A 13,864-nucleotide genomic window follows, 5' to 3' on the forward strand; every position below is an offset into this window, starting at 1 on the left:
TTTTTGCCTCCAGGGTTATGGCTGGGGTCTCCGTGCCTGCACTACAAAACCATTGCTCCTGGAGGCTATTTTTCCGACATTTGTTACTGTTGTTATTCTTATTGCTATTGTTGTTGGATAGGAAAGAGAGAAATCAAGAGAGGAGGGGAAGACAGAGTGGGGGAGAGATAGACACCTCTATACCTACTTCATCGTTCATGAAGCGACCCCCCTGCAGGTGGGGAGCCCAGGGGCTGGAATCAGGATTATTACACCCATTCTTGGGTTTCGTGCCATATGTGCTTAACACACTGCACTACCACCGCCCCCCTTTTGTTATGTTTTTTGTTCCCAAGGTTTTCATGAGGATTAACTGCACAAGTACACTCATCATGGCAGCCTTTCTCCTCCTTCTTCTAGCTAGAAGGTGAGAGACAGAGAGACATTGTAGCACAACTTGTGAAGCTTTCCCCCACAAGCATTCCTATCCTTTGGCCTAGGGTTTGAACCTGGTCCCTGCGCATGTGCATTCTATTGGCTGTGCCACTGACCGATCCCACCTGCTTTCTATTTTCCACCCTTCTCCCATCAAAATCAACTTTCTGGCTACTACATATCCTTTCAGCCAATATGTTTTGTCCTGGATGAAGCTTGAAGGAATCATATTAAGTGAGCTCAGCCAGAAAGAGAAGGATGTATAGCAGATGATCTCACTCATGGGCAAAACTTAAGAAACAAGAATAGAAAGGGGGAAATACAAAGTAAAATTTGAACTGAATCTGGCATATTGCACCAGAGCAAAGGATTCTGGGGAGGAAGAGGCAGAAGGGCTTGAGGAGGTGGTGTTTTGGGGTCCTGGTGCATGACAGTGGAAAGTAGCCTAGGCTGGGGTTTAGGTATGAACCATAATAGACCGAAATCATGGCAAGATGAAAAAGTATACCCATGTGTCAACAATTATATTGTAAACCATTAACCCCCAATAAAAAATTTGTTTTCCAGTTTTTTCCCTGAGTTTTTGTGACTTAGTCTGTAGCCAGGGAGCTAAAAGGAATGTGTTGATCACACACCTTCCCATCCCCTTCCATAAAGAATTTGAGGGGCAGGGGTAGATAGAATAATGGTTATGCTATGAGACTCACACGCCTGAGGCTCCAAAGTCCCAGGTTCAATCCCTTGCACCACCATAATAAGCCAGAGCTGAGCAGTGCTCTGGTAGGAAGAAAAAAAAAAATTAGGAGATTTTTTTTAGGAGATGTGCAATTAAAAGTCAAACCTGCCAATGCTCATGTTCAGCAGGGAAGCAATTACAGATGCCAGACCTTCCACCTTCTGCACCCCATAATGACTCTGGGTCCATGCTCCCAGAGGGATAATAGGAAAGCTATCAGGGGAGGGGATTGGATATGGAGTTTTGGGGGTGGGCATTGTGTGGAAATGTATCCCCTCTTATCCTATAGTCTTGTCAATATTTCCATTTTATAAATAAAAGAAAAAAGGAAATTTAAAAAAATCTAAGTTTAAAAAACCGAGAATTAGAATGATACAGATGAGAGAAGATGGGGGAGAGCAGATTATACAGACCACAGGCGGAACTTTCCACCTTGTTCTAACGTGTATGAGACAAGAAAGCAAAAGGGAAAAATAAGTCAATGGGAGTAGACGATGGTGCACTAGGTAGAGGACACACATCACCATGTGCCAGCACCCGAGTTCAAGCACCTAGTCCCCACTAGCAAGGGGGAAACTTTACAATTGGTGAAGCAGTGTTGCAGGTGTCTGCCTCTCTCTCTCTCTCTCTCTCTCTCTCTCTCTCTCTCATTTCCAACTTCCCTCTCCATTTCTCTCTATCAAAAAGAAAAAAAAATTGGTGTATTACACCAAAGTAAAAGACTCTGGCATGGGGAGAGGGTTCAAGTCCTGGAACATGATGGCAGAGGAGGACCTAGAGGGGGTTGAATTGTTATGTGGAAAACTGAGAAAAGTTACACATATACAAAATACTATATTTTACTGTTGACTGTAAACCATTAATTTTCCCAATAAAGATATATGTATATAAAAGGAAAGAAAGAAAGGGAGGAAGGAAGGAAGGAAGAAAGAAAAGGAGGATGGGAAGAAATAAAGTAAAATTGGCCAGTTACATTTTGGGGGGAAACCTTTAGCAATACCTTAAGGAAAGTGATGTTTTCCCTGGCACTTAAATTGTGTAACAATCTAAGAAACTATCATACCCAGAATCCCCTTCTGCAAACCAGGCACAAGTCTGTGTGGGTCATACAGCACAACACAGCGTGAGTAGTTCTATCTGGCTTCAACTAACCTGGTCAAGTTGTACAGTGTTCTGTTGTTCCAGAATGTTCTGGGGTTACCAGAACGATGACTAGATGACATGTTTCAAATAGTCAGCCTTGAAATCACAACTCTCGGGCAGGCTTTTGTTGTTGACTTGCAAGCCAATCTTTAGGAGAAATCAAAGCAGGCCTTGTGTACTGCTGATTAAGGATGGAGCCACGCTCTTTGATAATCAGTCTATGGATTATGGGTGAGCATCTGGAGCTTTTAAGATGTTTTTGACCACAAGAAACTGAAATCCTTATTCAAAATGACTTGAGTCAAATGGTAATTTGTTATCTGACAGAAAGCCATAGGAAGGACTGACTGATCCAGTGAGCCAACAGTGTTTAGTTATGGGGGTCTAAGACTTTCAGTGAATTGTTTTATGCTCATTCCATTGTTTTAACAAATAGTGGGGCTGGGTGATGTTGCACCTGGTTGAGTGCACATGCTATAGTGCATAAGGACCCAGGTTCAAGCCCCTTGCCCCCATCTGCAGGGGAAAAGTTTCACAAGTGGTAAAACAGTGCCGTAGGCATCTCTCTGTCTCCCCACTTCCCTCCTGATTTCTCTGTGTCTTTACTCAAGTAAAAACAAATACAGGGAGTTTGGGGTAGCTCAGCGGGTTAAGCGCACGTGGCACAAAGCGCAAGGACTGGTGTAAGAATCCCGGTTTGAGCTCCGGCTTCCCATCTGCAGGGGAGCCACTTCACAGGCGGTGAAGCAGGTCTGCAGGTGTCTATCTTTCTCTCCCCCTCTCTGTCTTCCCCTCCTCGCTCCATTTCTCTCTGTTCCATCCAGCGACAACGATAACAATAATAACTACAACAAAAAAACAACGGCAACAAAAAGAGAAAATAAGTAGATAAATATATATTTTTAATATTTATTTTATTTATTTATTCCCTTTTGTTGCCCTTGTTGTTTTATTGTTGTAGTTATTGTTGTTGTTGTCGTTGTTGGATAGGACAGAGAGAAATGGAGAGAGGAGGGGAAGACAGAGAGGAGGAGAGAAAGATAGACACCTGCAGACCTGCTTCACCCGCCTATGAAGCGACTCCCCTGCAGGTGGGGAGCCGGGGTTCGAACCGGGATCCTTATGCCTGTCCTTGTGCTTTGTGCCACCTGCGCTTAACCCGCTGCGCTACAGCCCGACTCCCGTTAATAAATATTTTTTTAAAAAAACCAAACAAATACAAAGTGGAGAGCACATTTGTTTTTTTTAATGTTTTATTTAATTAATTTATTTTTTATTATTTGTTTATTCCCTTTTGTTGTCCTTGTTGTCTTATTATTGTAGTCATTGATGTCGTTGTTGGATAGGACAGAGAGAAATAGAGAGAGAAGGGGAAGACAAAAGAGGGGGAGAAAAAGACACCTGCAGACCGGCTTCACGCTTGTGAAGCGACTCCCCTGCAGGTGGGGAGCCGGGGGCTCGAACCTGGATCCTTACGCCAGTCCTTGCGCTTTGCACCACTTGCGCTTAATCTGCTGCGCTACCACCTGACTCCCGATCACATTTGTATTAACAAACAGTGAAAGCCTAGCAGTGGTGACACCCATACCAAATTATTTATCTACATTTCTTCCTTCCTTTCTCTCTCTTTCTCTCTCTCTTTCCCCTTCTTTTCTTTGATTGCCATTAGGGTACAGACAGACTATGACCCACATAGACAACGACTGCCACCTCTCCAGATTCAAAGGAGGTCTCGAAACTTTACATCAGGCTCAACCTGACGCTGTTGACTGGCTACGGAAGAAGGGCAAACGCTAGAAGAAGAAGGGTTATCAATGGGGCTCAGTTTCTCTGTAGAGACTGGTATCCCTGTTTCTCTCTTACTCTCTCTTTTTAAATATTTATTTATTTATTCCCTTTTGTTGCCCTTGTTGTATTGTTGTTTTTGTTACTGACGTCGTCATTGTTAGATAGGACAGAGAGAAATGGAGAGAGGAGGGGAAGACCGAGAGGGGGAGAGAAAGATAGACACCTGCAGACCTGCTTCACTGCCTGTGGAGTGATTCCCCTGCAGGTAGGGAGCCGGGGGCTTGAACCGGGATCCTTATGCCGGTCCTGGTCCTTGCGCTTTGGCCATGTGGGCTTAACCTGCTGCACTACCGCGGACTCCCTCCCTCTCTTTCTTTCTTTTGAAGATTCTATTAATGAGAAAGACAGGAGGAGAGAGAACCAGACATCAGTCTGGTACATGTGCTTCCAGGATTAAACTAGGGACCACCTGCTTGAGAGTCCAATGTATTATCCACTGCACCACCTCCCGGACCACTTTCTCTTCCTCTCTACCCTGCTTCCCTCTCAATTTCTCAAATTAAAAAAGGAAAAAGCGAAAAAAGTGGCCACGGGGAGCAGTGGATTTGTCATACAAGAACCAAATTCTAGAAATAACACTGGTGGCAGGGAAGGAAGAAAGAGAGAAGGAAGAAAGAAAGAGGGAAAGAAGCGGAAAGGAAGAAAAACAATGGGGCTAGACAGTAGTAGTGTATGACACTGGGCTCACACTTTACCATGCACAAGGATCTGGGTTTAAGCCCCTGGGTTTCACCTGTGGGAGAGGCTTCAAGAGTGGTAAAGCAGTGCTTTGGGCATGTCTTTTTCTAGTCAACTCATCTGCATTCCAGACACTCAAAAATAAAGGAGAAAAACTTGTCAGAAGTCCTTCACTGATGTGGAGGATATTTCAGTTGTTTTTAATTTTAAAAAAATTATCAAGGCACTGATCACCTCTGGCTTATGGTAATACTAAGGATTAAACCTCAGACATGAGTTGTTTTTTGTTGTTGTTGTTGTTGTTTTGTATAACCATTATGCTATCTCCCCAGTCCTTGAAGTATACTTTGAATAAAATCTACCTCAATACCTGCTGATTTTTGAGTTCATTGACTTGCAAAGTTTCTAAGCCAGTTTTCCCCTGAGCCACTGAATCAGTAGCAGAATGCAGGTCAAATTACTGTATGTTTCTTGGCAGAATTAGAATTGAGAGAGAGCTGATAATATTCTTCCTTTATCTGTTTCTATTGTCTGGTTTTACATTGCCTTTGTTGTCATGCCTTTGTACATACCTAAGGAACAGTCGTCTGGGATCAAAATTAGATGGGCTGGGTCTAGGGAATTCCACTGTGATAAGAATTATCCCAAATGGAGTCAGCAGAGAACACAGCCAGCAGATCAATTCTGATTAATGATTCTGTATCTAGGGTGCTTACCAGAGTCTCTTTGAAGTTTGGGTACTGGGATTCGGGCATGGTCAGGGGTGGGGGGAAGCAGTTCTAGCTCTTTTCTCTTCTTCCTTGCCTCTGGCTTTCCAGTCGTCTTTCTGAGAATAGCTACTTTGAAATTAAGTTGCCTGAGTTCTTCTGTCCCTACTGGGATGTCTTCTTTTAGAGAAGTCAGAATTATTTGAAAAATCAGTGTCTCTAACTCTTAGAACAGCAACCTCTGTGGTGGAAAGAAGCTTGTCTTTGAAGGCCTGGTGTCTCCTGCTCGTTGGGTATCCCTGGGCAAGGCCTTTTGTTGGATTCTTTCTCATCATTTGCAAAATACAGATAAGCATCCTGTTGTAGATTTTGTGTGTCTATTAGTGTATTGGGGCTTTGGCCCTCCAGGCTGAGTTTTCCAGATAGAAAGAGAGAAAGACAGCACAGCATTCAAATCCCCTCAGTGTGAGGAGGACTGGGCTCAAACCTGGGTCCTCAGTGTGGCAAATGCAGACACACTTTGCCAGCCTTGCGGATCAAATGCGTTTGCAGATTGCACCAAAGTACAAGACTCTGGGGCTGGGGGTGGGGTGGGGAGAGGGTTCAGGTCCTGAAACATGATGGCAGAGGAGGAGTTGAATTGTTATGTGGAAAACTGAGAAATGTTACACATTTTTAAACTAATGCTGGCTGTAAACCACTACCCCCCCATAAAGAAAAGTAGATAAAGAAATACAATCTTAATAAATAAATAAATGTGTTTGCAGGGCCAGCAGGATAGCTCACTTGGGAAGGCTCTTGGTCTCCGATATCCATGACCCAGGTTCAAGTAAGAGCTGAGTAGTGTTCTGGTCTCAGTCTTTCACTGTCTCTCAGTCATGGGCACACACACTTTCTCTTCTCAATGTCTCTTTGAAACGAAAAATTAAATGAAAAAATCAAAAGGAAGACAAAATGAGTTTTCCGAGAAGCCTTGTGCCAATCAACAGATAAATAAAGAACATACTACATAGAAGTAGCCTGCAGGGAGCCAGGTGATGACGCAGTGAGTTAAGCGCACATGGTGGAAAGCACACTGACAGGCATCAGGATCCGGGTTCTAGCCCCTGGCTCCCCACCTTCAGAGGAGGTCGCTTCACAGGCAGTGAAGCAGGTCTGCAAGCGTTTATCTTTCTCTCCCCCCTCTTTGTCTTCCCCTCCCCTCTCCATTTCTCTCTGTCCTATCCAACAATAATGACAGCAACAACAACAATAATAACAACAACACCACCAACAATGATAAAAACAGCAAGGGTAACAAAAGGGAAAATATATATATATACACACATACATATATATATGTAGCCTGCACTGTTGACTCTAAGTAATTGGGCTCCTCTTATTCTGTGGAAGGGCTCATTGCTTACACAACAAATTCATTGCTCCCAGAAGCTTTTTTTTTTTTACTTTTATTAATGATTTAATGATGATCTACAAGACTGTGGGAGAAGAGGGATACAATTCCATACAATTCCTACCACCGGCCACTTTTTTTCTTCTCTTTCTTTTTTTCTTCTTCTTTTTGATAGGGGCAGAGAAAACTTAAAGAGTGAAAGGGGAGATATAGAAGAAGCTACAGAAGAAGCTACAGTGGTGCACCTGATTGAGTGTACATGCTATAATGCGCAAGGACCAGGGTTTGAGCCCCCAGTCCCCACCTGCAGGAAGAAAGCTTTGTGAGTGATGAAACAGCGTTGCAGGTGTCTCTCTATCTCTCTCCTTCTCTTTCACTCCCTTCACTCTAGATTTCTGGCTATCTATATTAAACAAATAAAGACAATTAAAATAAAAAACAGAAGAAGCTAGAGAGATGCCCATAACACTGCTTCAGTGCTGTGAAGTTTCACCTTACAGGTGTGGGGCTGGAGGTTTGAACTTGGGCCCTTGAACATGGTAATGCATAAACTGTCTGCTGGATTCACCATCAGCCAGCACCCTTACTCCTTTACTTCTTCAGATCTCTGCTGCAAAGGCATTCTCTTGGAGAGAAGATTTCTCTCTTTGTACATTAACTGTCTCTCTCACACTCACATAACTCTGTAAACACCATAACTTCCTCCTAATTTGTTCTCAGATGTGTCCACATGTCTGAAATAGTGTCAGATCCACTGTAGATTTCAATAAAAAATGAACAGTCTGTATCAGTTATTAAAAATTATCAAAGTTGTCGACTATAAAACGTTAATCTCCCAAGAAAGAAATTTTTAAAAATCATAAAAATATTATCAAAGTAACACATGAAAATCCATTGTTGGAATATGAAAATTCATAGCAGGAACTGAGAAGCCATAAATATAAGCCTTTCATATTAAACTATTAGTTTTCTATAATATTGTTTTGGGATGAATACTGTCTTGTAATATGATGGTGTTATAAAAATACTCTTGCCGTGGTCCGGGAGGTGGATCAGTGGATAAAGCATTGGACTCGCAAGTATGAGGTCCTGAGTTCAATCCCTGGCAGCACATGTGATGTCTGATTCTTTCTCTCTCCTTTCTCATTAATAAATAAAATATTTAAAAAAATACTCTTGGGTGGTAGGAACTGCCCTACTCTCCGAAGGGAGGTTGGGTCAGCCTACTCTGCCACTTGAGGAAAACTGCTCCTGAAATGAGTGCAGCCTAGAATGTTCCTACCTGTGACCATGGACTGTGAACTCAGACTGACAGGGACTCAGAGCTTACACAGACTCCTATGCCAAATGTGAATAGATATGGGCCCTAGGGTCAGATCCATATGGTTTATAGTTAACAGTACATATGCTACTGAAGCATATGAAATAATTCATTTGTTTAGTTTTGTTTTCTATTTATTGCACACGAGAGAGACTTTCACATGAAGCAGAGGGTAGAAAAGAGAGAAAGAGACAAGCTAGAGCTCTAGTCTGGTACATCCAGTGCCAGGCATTGAACCTAGAACCTCGGGTATAAAAGTCTAATGCTCTACTAGCTGAGTCATTTCCTTAGCTAACAAAGAATATGTATTTATTTATTTTGCCTCCAGGGTTATCGCTGGGGCTCAGTACCTGCACTAGGAATCCACTGCTCCTGGAGGCTATTTTTTCCTTTTTGTTGACCTTGTTGTTCATCATTGCTATTATTATTATTGTTGTTATTGCTGTCATTGTTGTTGGATAGGACAGAGAAATCGAGAGAGGGGAAGACAGAGAGGGGAGAGAAAGATAGACATCTGCAGACCTGCTTCACTGCTTGTGAAGTGACTCCCCTGCAGGTGAGGAGCCGGGAGCTTTTACTGAGATCCTTATGCCCATCTTTGTGCTTTGTGCCATGTGTGCTTAACCCACTGCACTACTGCCTGATCCCCCCAAATATTTCTTTTTTTTTTTAATTTTTTTTTCCCCAAATATTTCTTAATAGTACTATTGAGTTTTCAGACTGTTAACTTTTACTAATGTGTATATTTATTTTTTATTTTTTAATTTTTAAAAATTTTTTATTTAAGAAAGGATAACAAAACCATAGGGTAGGAGGGGTACAATTCCACACAATTCCCACCACCCAATCTCCATATCCCACCCCCTCCCCTGATAGCTTTCCCATTCTCTATCCCTCTGGGAGCATGGACCCAGGGTCATTGTGGGTTGCAGAAGGTAGAAGGTCTGGCTTCTGTAATTGCTTCCCCGCTGAACATGGGCGTTGACTGGTCGGTCCATACTTCCAGTCTGCCTCTCTCTTTCCCTAGTAGGGTGGGTTTCTGGGGAAGCTGAGCTCCATTTCATAGTATACTCTAATTCCATCTCAGGTGGTTTACTTTCTAACAAAGTCCCAAAACCTAGATATACACCAGTTTCTGTGAGAGAGAGCATATGTTCACACGTATCCATAAACTACTGCAAAATATATACCTGAAAGCAGAAGTACACTAGAGTTTGCATGCCATACATCAGACAAGAGTTTAATGACCAAAATATATAAAGAGCTTGCCAAACTCAACAATAAGACAACAAATAACCCCATCCAAAAATGGGGGGAGGACATGGACAGAATATTCACCTTGGAAGAGATCCAAAAGGCTGAGAAACACATGAAAAAATGCTCCAAGTCTCTGATTGTCAGAGAAATGCAAATAAAGACAACAATGAGATACCACTTCACTCCTGTGAGAATCTCATTCATCAAAAAAGGTAACAGCAGCAAATGCTGGAGAGGTTATGGGATCAAAGGAACCCTCCTACACTGCTGGTGGGAATGTCAATTGGTCCAGCCTCTGTGGAGAATAGTCTGGAGAACTCTCAGAAGGCTAGAAATGGACCTACCCTATGATCCTGCAATTCCTCTCCTGGGGATATATCCTAAGGAACCCAAAATATCCATCAAAAAAGATCTGTGTACACATATGTTCTTGGCAGCACAATTTGTAATAGCCAAAACCTGGAAGCAACCCAGGTGTCCAACAACAGATGAGTGGCTGAGCAAGCTGTGGTATATATACACAATGGAATACTACTCAGCTGTAAAAAATGGTGACTTCACCGTTTTCAGCCGATCTTGGATGGACCTTGAAAAATTCATGTTAAGTGAAATAAGAAGTCAGAAACAGAAGGATGAATATGGGATGATCTCACTCTCAGGCAGAAGTTGAAAAACAAGATCAGAAGAGAAAACACAAGTAGAAACTGAAATGAAATTGGCGTATCGCACCAAAGTAAAAGACTCTGGGGTGGGTGGGTGGATGGGGAGAACACAGGTCCAAGAAGGATGACAGAGGACCTAGTGGGGGTTGTATTGTTATATGGGAAACTGGGGAATGTTATGCATGTACAAACTATTGTATTTACTGTTGAATGTAAAACATTAATTCCCCAATACAGAAATTTTAAAAAAAGGATCTTGGTTCGAGCCCCTGGCTCCCCACCTGCAGGGGAGTCGCTTCATAGGTGGTGAAGCAGGTCTGCAGGTGTCTATCTTTCTCTCCCCCTCTCTATCTTCCCCTCCTCTCTCCACTTCTCTCTGTCCTATCCAACAGTGAAAACATCAATAGCAACAGGAAAAATAAAAAAAAAACAAGGGCAACAAAAGGGAAAATAAATAAATATAGTAAAAAAATTATTTAAAAAAAAGAAAAGAAAGAAAAAAAGAAAGAGGGAGTCAGGCGGTAGCACAGAGGGTTAAGTGCACATGGTGCAAGTGCAGGGACCGGTGTAAGGATCCTGGTTGGAGCCCCGGCTCCCCACCTGCAGGGGAGTCAATTCACAGTTGGTGAAGCAGGTCTGCAGGTGTCTTTCTCTCCCCCTCTCTGTCCTCTCCATTTCTCTCTGTCCTATCTAACAACAACATCACCACCAACAACAATAACTACAACAACAATGAATAAACGTAAAAAAATTTTAAAAAAAGAAAAAAAGGAAGGGAGAGAAAGAGAGGAAGAAAGAAAAGGAGAAAGGGAGAATGGGAGAAAGGGAGAAAGAAAGAAAGAAAGAAAGAAAGAAAGAAAGAAAGAAAGGAAGGAAGGAAGGAAGAAAGAGAGAAAGACAGACACAAGGACCCTGGTTCCAGCTGCCCTGGCTCCCCACCTGTAGAGAAGTCGCTTTACGAGTGGTGAAGCAGGGCTGCAGGTGTCTCTCTGTCTCTCTCCCTCCTCTGTCAATTTCTCTCTGTCTCTATCCAATGATAAATAAATGAAAATATTTAAAAATGAAAATACCTAATTACTTAAACACATTATCTGAACACAGTTAAGATGTACAGTATCCTATGATGAAGATCACAAATGCTGAGTATATGTGAAGGTATAAATTCTCATGGGGAAACTGGCACCTTGCCCACACTGTCCTATTTGGAAACACAGTGTAGCTGTCACGTATCCTGAACATCAGACAAAGTGCAGTGAGTCCAGCACTATAAATAGGAAATAACAGAGAGCTAACCAAACAGACTTGAGACTCGGTTAAGCAAGATGTTACTGACAAAGCCAGCAGCTAGAAGGCGTATTTAAATAGTTTATGAACATTATCTATAAACCATGGGGCAGATGTTTCTTGTTGGTGGACACTGAAGGAGAAATTTCTCCTGTGAAAAAGTCAGGAGAGGGTGGCAGAAGGAACTTCAACTTTGGTTTCAGGTGCACCTTGATTCAAACCTTGTTCCCCCACATAGCTGAAACTGATTGTATTATCAAATTTGTGCTAGTCTCATTTGCCTGTATCTACTGTGAGGTTCCTTGCCAGTCAGTTGTAATAGTATTCTGTTCAATTTGATGGTGTACCCAGCACTTAGCCAGAGTAGATCTTCAGTGGATAGTATCTGTTCTGCAATCTGTGCATCTGTTGATTTGTGTTACTGTTGTGTCTGTCTTGCCTAATAGACTAAGCTACTCATGGAAAGGATTACATTTTAGTACTCTCATATTTCAAGTGCCTGATGTAGTTTGTCTGAGTCACAGGGGAAGCTTCATACATGACGAAATAGTAAGTGTAATGAAAACCACACGTTTAGGGAGTCGGGAGGTAACGCAGCGGGTTAAGCGAAGGTGGCACAAAGCCCAAGGACCCACCTAAGGATCCCGGTTTGAGCCCCTGGCTCCCCACCTGCGGAGGAGTTGCTTCATAAGCGGTGAAGCAGGTATTCAGATGTCTATCTTTCTCTCCCCCTCTCTGTCTTCCCCTCCTCTCTCAATTTCTCTCTGTCCTATCCAACAACAATGACATCAGTAACAACAAGGGCAACAAAAGGGGATAAGTTAATATTTAAAAAAAAAGAAAGTCTTAAAAAAAAACACATGTTTAGATATTATTGAGCAGTTACTTTGTGCTTGGCTCTGTGCTAGGAGTGCTTACTGAACATCCACTGAGTTCTCATAGCAAACCTTTAGTGGGTATGAACATCCCAGGCACATAGAGCCTTGGAAGCCTATTTGAGTTTAATAATGATAACTAGGGGAGCCCTGGCCAGGCACAGCTAACTAGGGGAGCTCCAGGCACTGCTGAGAACCAGTAAAGCCAGAATGGCTTTTGCTATTGTGGAAGGTAATGATGAACAGGAGTTTTGAAAACTGAGTACCAAAGAGGGAGGGAGAGAATTTGTGACTGGGTGAAAGCATTTTGGGCAAAGGCAATAGCTAGGAGCCATCTGAACTGAGACAGAATGTGGGGTGAAGGTTTTGTAGATTTCAAAAGAGGAGAGCCAGAGAGGCTGGTAGGGAATAAAGCCAGCAGAGCATCTGGTGGGAGCTATGTGGTCCACACTGTATGAAGTGAGTGCAGAGGACAGTCAAAGCCCCAGTGTAGAGTGTTGGGCTATGGAAATAGACAGAAAGCCAGAGAGGGTTGATTCAGTGATCAATCAAAGCTAGGGATTGGGAGAATTAGAGGCAGAAAGTGCTCCTGGGTTGGGGGCTTGGAACACTGCAAATTCTAGGAGGGGCTTGAAGGCAAAGTCACAGTGCTTGGCAATAGATAGCAGCCTGCATTAATCACTCTAAAGAGAAAGAAAGAGAGAGTAAGAGAGAGAAAGAGAGGAGAGAGGAGCAAGAGAGAGAGAGAGGAGATAGAAATACAGAGGCCACTCACTGTAGTTAAAGATGGACTTCTGGGATCTGAATTGCCTTGGCTCCCAGCTGTGTGACCTTTAGCAAAGCAACGCAAACCTCCCTTGGTCTCTCTGCCTCTCTTTTGCAAATGCAGATTGCCTCTGTCTCCTAAAGTTATTTTGATTGTGAAACAAATTAGTAATACTTGGAGAAGGGCTGGAGAGATACAATAATCGTTATATGTTTGGCTTTATATGTTATATGTCTCTCTTTTCAGCCACCAGGTTCCAGATGTTACCATGATGCCAACCAGACTTCCCTGGATAGCAAACCCCACCAATGTGTCCTGGAGTCCCACTTCCCCAGACCCCTGCCTCACTAGGGAAAGAGAGAGACAGGCTGGGAGTATGGATCGACCTGTCAATGCCCATGTTCAGCGGGGAAGCAATTATAGAAGCCAGACCTTCCATCTTCTGCATCCCACAATGACCTTGGGTCCATGCTCCCAGAGGGATAAAGAATAGGAAAGCTATCAGGGGTGAGGATGGGATACAGAGTTCTTGTGGTGGGAATTGTGTGGAGTTGTACCCCTCTTGTCCTATGGTTTTGTCAATGTTTCCTTTTTATAAATAAAAAATAAAAAAAGGGTAATGGCTATGCAAAAAGATTTTCATGTCTGAGGCTCTGAGGTCCCAGATTCAATCCCCAGCAGTAACATCACCCAGAGATGAGCAGTGCTCTGGTCTCTCTCTCTCTCTGTGTGTCTTTTTTCTCTCTCTCATTATTATAAAATAAACTATTTTTTAAAAAA

General features: G+C 42.8%; 1 long non-coding RNA gene across 2 annotated transcripts; it reads left to right on the plus strand.

Annotated features, from left to right (window-relative positions):
* Positions 1-11,458: 11,458 nt before the first annotated feature.
* On the plus strand, positions 11,459-13,656 carry LOC132539003 (uncharacterized). 2 transcript variants are annotated; one of them, XR_009550316.1, is made up of 3 exons: positions 11,459-11,646; positions 11,890-11,992; positions 13,331-13,656. It is a non-coding gene; the product is annotated as an uncharacterized LOC132539003 (long non-coding RNA). The 2 variants fall into 2 exon arrangements; XR_009550317.1 differs by having other exon boundaries at positions 11,471-11,512.
* Positions 13,657-13,864: the final 208 nt, after the last annotated feature.

The sequence above is a fragment of the Erinaceus europaeus genome, chromosome 6, assembly GCF_950295315.1.
Source record: "Erinaceus europaeus chromosome 6, mEriEur2.1, whole genome shotgun sequence".
In the NCBI taxonomy this organism is placed as follows: Eukaryota; Metazoa; Chordata; class Mammalia; order Eulipotyphla; family Erinaceidae; genus Erinaceus; species Erinaceus europaeus.